This window comes from Drosophila yakuba, chromosome 2L (assembly GCF_016746365.2).
Source record: "Drosophila yakuba strain Tai18E2 chromosome 2L, Prin_Dyak_Tai18E2_2.1, whole genome shotgun sequence".
NCBI classification, from domain to species: Eukaryota; Metazoa; Arthropoda; class Insecta; order Diptera; family Drosophilidae; genus Drosophila; species Drosophila yakuba.
The window spans coordinates 30,786,863-30,792,862 of record NC_052527.2 but is presented as its reverse complement, the minus strand read 5'-3'; positions in this window follow the sequence as shown (position 1 = coordinate 30,792,862).

The window sequence follows — 6,000 nt, the reverse complement described above, 5'->3', positions numbered from 1 at the left end:
TGCCAACTGTTCGATAAATTGCCTGCTTACATATATATATTATATATATATTATATATAATATTATATATATATATATATATATAAATGTTATATATCTTGTATTATTATATCTTATATTTGTATGGAAAAAAAATCTACTGCCTTTCCTCGATGACGTAGTGGGCGGATAGCACTCCACGTTTGTCGTCGTCCTTGCGTTGCAACGGGGCCCCGGTAGAATCTGACTAGGGTTTTTTCTCCAAGATACCCTAGACAGATACCGCCTGAAACACTATCACTGCCGAATATCCTTGGCGAAATAATTACCCAGCGGTCGGCCTTGCATGTCTTCTAGCTTGTAGTAAGCATTCAAATTGTTGATAGCACAGATCGATTCAGTCGCTCGGAGGCATTTGCTTGAGGTGAATGAACGGCCATCAGCGTATGTGTTATATCATATAGCTTCATGAGCTTTTGAAACGCTTCGGACCGGAACTGCGAACCGTTTTCCGAACCCACTGTTTTCGGCACGCCAAATGACATAAAGAGCTCGCCTTTGAGGTACTTCACCACAACTTCGGCATTAATTTTTCGCACGGGCTTTAAAAAGTAAAACCTTGAAAAATGGTCTAAAACAACGAAAGTGCCGATATTCTCACTTCTCGAGCTCGGATACGGGCCGAGAAAGACAACGAATAGGCGCTGAAAAACTCGATAAGTTTCAACAGCTTTTCCCATCGGTGGTCGCAACACAGGATTGGGAGTCTTGGTTGATTTGCAGAGCTGACAATCATTAACATAATAATATTTTATTTTAATAATAAGCCAAAAGTAATATCGTCTCACTCTCTCAATAGTTTTGTGTATGCCTCCGTGAGATGCCAAAGGACTATTATGTGCTCGTGATATTTCTAGTGGGGACCCAAAGCTTCCACGCATACTCATGGTGTGTTCGCTCGCCGGTTAAATGTTCTGCATGTCTATAGACATATCCTCCCTCGGTCTTTAAGTTGGGAAAGTTGGCGTTGTTGGCTTGCACTATACTGACCCACTCCTTATAGTCGGGGGATTTGAAGTGCTCAGAATTACGGTCAATAAGCAAACCTTCTTCGATATCAATAGATGCCAATTTGTCTTAATTTACTCGCGACAAAAAATCTGGCAGAACGTTAAGCGAACCTTTTCTGTGCTTAATCTCGAACTAAAATCTTTGCAGAGCTAAAGCCCACCGAGCCAAACGAGAATTGAGGTCGTGGTTGGACATAAACCATTTTAAAGATGCGTGATCGGTTATGATTGTAAAAGAGTTAAGTCGGGCTTATAAGTAAGTCCGGTGAGTTTTCTGATGTATCTAAAAGTACATCGATCCTTAATCTGTCAACGTTCCCTGATTGCGCTGCGCACTCGAAGCCTTCGGGTTGGGGGGCGACTTCTGCGTGCGGCTTTTCGAGTTTTTTGAACACCTACTGCAATCTGGTTTGTAGATGCATGCCAGTGTTCTTGTTATAACTTTTGTGTTTTAGTGACTGCAGATTTTCTCAAAAAAAATTTTAAAACATGAATTTTTAAAATATGAGCTGGCAAAATTGTGTTTCCCTATGATTAATTACTAAAATTAATGTTTATATATTCCTAAGCCAGCTCTGACTAAAGCACTGCAACGTATAAATTAAATTTTGATTGTTGGTTGGTTTGTGTCTTGGCTGATCATCTAGTGTCAAATCTTGAATTTGCAGGTTTTGTTTTTAGTCACAAATGTTTAATTTAGTGTTGTTTTATTGATCTTATCAGCTCCTAGATGTTGATCTCCATCTCCATTTGATACCGATTTGGGTCCTAGGTTATGTTGGCCGGCTTGTATGAGTTGGGGCACGTGGGGCAAAGAGGCCGGTTCGGAAACTAGGTGCGATGGGGTGCTCCTACGGGAGCGTTTCGATCAAGTTACTGCTATGGCACGAGAATGTGCTCCCAGGGGGGACACTTGTTTCATGTACGCGCCCCAAAGGCTCCTGCTTAGCTGCTGCTGGCTTTGCTTTTGCCTGAGAGGGAACAAAAGATGGATTAGAACTTGGCTAAAAGCGTACATTTAGCACACATTGCATACCTGGCCGATCCTTAAACCGCAAAAAGAAGAAAATGTTGGAAGGGGAAATAAAAAAAGGGGGGAACAGTATGCTCTGGTTAAAGTCACAGCTGTTCAAAGGCTCAATCCGCTAACGGCCTTTTATCTTTTGGCAGCCTCACACAGTGGTATGATTTATGGTATATAAATGTATCTTCAGGCGCCGCTACATGTCTTAACATATTTACGTATTGCCTTTGTCAATTGTGGCCAATAATAATAGTTATACCCGTTACTCGTAGAGTAAAAGGGTATACTAGATTCGTTGAAAAGTATGTAACAGGCAGAAGGAAGCGTTTCCGACCATATAAAGTATATATATTCTTAATCAGTATCAATAGTCCGTCCGTCTGTCCGTCCGTATGAACGTCGAAATCTCAGGAACTACAAAAGCTAGAATGTTCAGATTAAGCATACTGACTCCAGAGACATAGACGCATAACGCCAACACTCCGCCCAAAACTGCCACGCCCACACTTTTGAAAAATAATTTAATATTTTTCCATTTTTGAATTGGTCTTGTAAATTTCTACCGATTTGCAAAAACTCTTCTTGCCACGCCCACTCTAACGCCCACAAACCGCCCAAAGCTGCTACGCCCAAACTTTTGAAAAATGTTTTGATATTATTTTATTTTTGTATTGGTCTTGTCAATTTCTATCGATTTGCCAAAAAACTTTTTTTCCACGCCCACTCTAACGCCCACAAACCGTCAAAAACTGTCAATGTTGAAGACTCTTCTTCGCACTTCCACTAGCTGAGTAACGGGTATCAGATAGTCGGGGAACTCGACTATAGCGTTCTCTCTTGTTTTTTATTTTCTTCAGGGTTCTAGAAATTCCGGAATGGCCTTCTGACAGATCGTCATGATATTTTGACAGTATTACTTTTATTTGAACCTTGTAATTTTTATATATCTTAGTCACCTTGTTCAAAAGCGAAATTTTCAAATTTTTTAATATTTTATTGTCCTTTTCTTAAAAATTCTATATAGCAACAAACTCGAAGATTTGATCGCTTTGTGACAATTGCGTTTGAATGATGTTATTTATTCTTACTTCTTCATTAAGCCTTTGAAAGAATTGATCTAAATCGATTATTTCATTAGAATATAAATAAGTCATATCAAAACGTGTTATAATATTTTTTCCTCTTTTTACCAAGCACTTATGTTTGTCTATTTTGAGTATAACATATTTTTTGGCATAAATGTTATATTTTGATACCTGATAGATATTGGGCATTTTTATATTTTCTTCTTTCTTATTTGGTTCATGCAATTTTTCAACTGCGCAGGTATTTTTCTGTCTTGTTGAAGATCTTGTTGTGACCTTTAGTACTTTGTTGTTTTAAGTTCTCCGATGGTTATTTGAGACAAAGCATCTGCAACGTGATTATCCTTCCCCTTGAGTTATTCTACTGTAAATTCAAACTCCTTCAAATCTAGCCTCATTTTGTCAATTTGTTTCTCATGGATAAAAGCTATAATAGTGTACTAAGAAATGCCTATCACATACGTATGGTCATAAGTGATTTATTGCCCAGTGAATAGCTGCTAGCTCTAGTTCTGTAGTGGTAATAGGTCCTTAAGTCAATAAGTCTTTCGCCTTTTGTAAAGCTTCTTGAAGCGTAAGCCACTGGTAGCTGTTGACCGTTATGATCTTGAGATAGGTACGCTCCACATGCCTGTTCACTAGCATATGTGGTTAATTTTTTGCTGAAATCTGGGTACTGAAGAAGTGTTGGTTTCATTAATTCCCCTAAATAATTTGAAAACGTGGGTTAAATTCTTAAGCATATGCTTTTCAGAACATCCTATAACTACTATATCATCCATATACAGAAATGCTTGCGAAGGCTCTAAGCCTGAAAATGCCAGAGTCATTATTCTTTTGAATGAATTAGGGGCTCATTTTAAACCAAATGGTAATGGCTTGTAGCGGTATGCTCCTGTTGAAGTTGAAAATTATGTTATATTTCTTCACCTTTCGTCTAATTCGATTTGATGAAATCCTGACATCAGGACCTAATTGATCAGGTTTATCTTCTATTCTTGGAAGTCGAAATTTATCTGCTAGCAGTTTCTTATTGATTTGACGATAGTCGATTACTAATCGACTTACTAATTAATTTGTCAACTTGCCATTGAATTTCTAGCATTTGACTTTCTGGCATTCTATAGTTTTTGATGTAGACTGGAGTTTTGTCATTTAATCCAAATTTTTGGTTATTAAAATTATTAGCTGATGTGGTTTCTGTTTCGAGACCAAAAATATCGCTACATTCGGCGCATCATTTTGTTAAATCATTTTTAAATAACGATGGAGATTTATGAATTTTTAATACTTCTGAAGTTCTTTGTGCACTATGTTCTATATTTGCATTGTAAACATAATAATCATCTTTTTATGTTTGGGCGTTTAACTATAGGGTCTTTTTCAGTTGTGTTTCAATGCGAATCAAAACGTTCTGAGTGTCTACGAGTGCACTTGCTATTATTATGCCAGGTTGCAATTCCTGATTGGGGATGAGGACTGGTGTGTCAGTAGATGTAAGTTGAATCTTTCGTATCACTTCTTATGTAGCTGGCAAAATTATTTCGTTATCTAGTGAATATATGATAGGAATGTTTATCTTCCTGAAATTTTTGGGCCTCAAAGTTAAATTCACCAGCGCCTCTGGCTGGGGAAATTGCCTCGTCCTCTGTTTCCTCGACGGTAACCACCTCGGCCTCTATAATTATTATTATACAAATTATAACATCCTCGGTCGTGTTTCTATTATTATAGAATAACACACTATTCCAATTGCCGGTAATTTCTGTACAGCATTGTATATATTTTTTATTCACGTTATTTGTGGTGTTGAAATTTCCTGCTTTCAGTATGGTCTTGAGATTATCGTGCTCACTATTCTTTGTCATTGCAGAGATAGCTTCCTTTGTAGCAAATTGGAATCTAGACCATTATCTATGAGGGCTGCCTCAAGCGACCTACGTAGGTTTTCTATTTTAGTGGTATATTGCGCTGCAGTTGTGCCACGCTGTTGTGTATTAAGCAGTATTGCTTTACTGCGTCAGGCGATTCGCCTTTATCTGATGCCTTCAATACACTTACGAGTATTAAACCGATAATGGTTCTTTCATTTTTAACTTTGTATGATAGTGGACCAATTATCTTTGGCTTGATTACCTCTACCGCTAGCATCTCCTAATCTCCTTTTGTCAGATCTATTAACTGGAGAGCCGTGAGGAATTGATTCAGGTTTACCTTTTCGCCGTCAAACTCAGGTATTTTGGACGAAATTCGTCGAACATATTTCCGTGACGGTGCGGCAGAGTCTGTCATTTTGGCAGTTATTTCTGGCGTACTTGAAGTATTGGAGCCTAACGTTTTTTCTTCTAGTTATTCGGGTAATGTTATTACCGATGGAATTGAAAGATCGTGAAGATCCCCTTGTGTAATTTCTATTTCAGATTTCCTAAACTTTCGACATCCTCACCGATTTGAGCGACTATAGGTGTGCTTAAAATCGTTGGGATAGTTCCAAATCGATAGAAATTTACAAGACCAATACGAAAATGAAAAAATATCAAAACATTATTTAAAAGTGTGGGCGTAGCAGATTTGGGGGGTTTGTGGGCGTTATAGTAGGCGTGGCAGAAATTTTTTTGGCAAATCGATAAAAATTTACAAGACCAATACGAAAATGAAAAAATATCAAAACATTATTCAAAAGTGTGGGCGTAGCAGCTTTGGGCGGTTTGTGGGCGTTAGAGTGGGCGTGGCAGAAAGTTTTTAGGTAAATCGATAGGAAATTACAAGACTAATACAAAAATGAAAAAATATCAAAACATTTTTCAAAAGTGTGGGCGTAGCAGCTTTGGGCGGTTTGTGG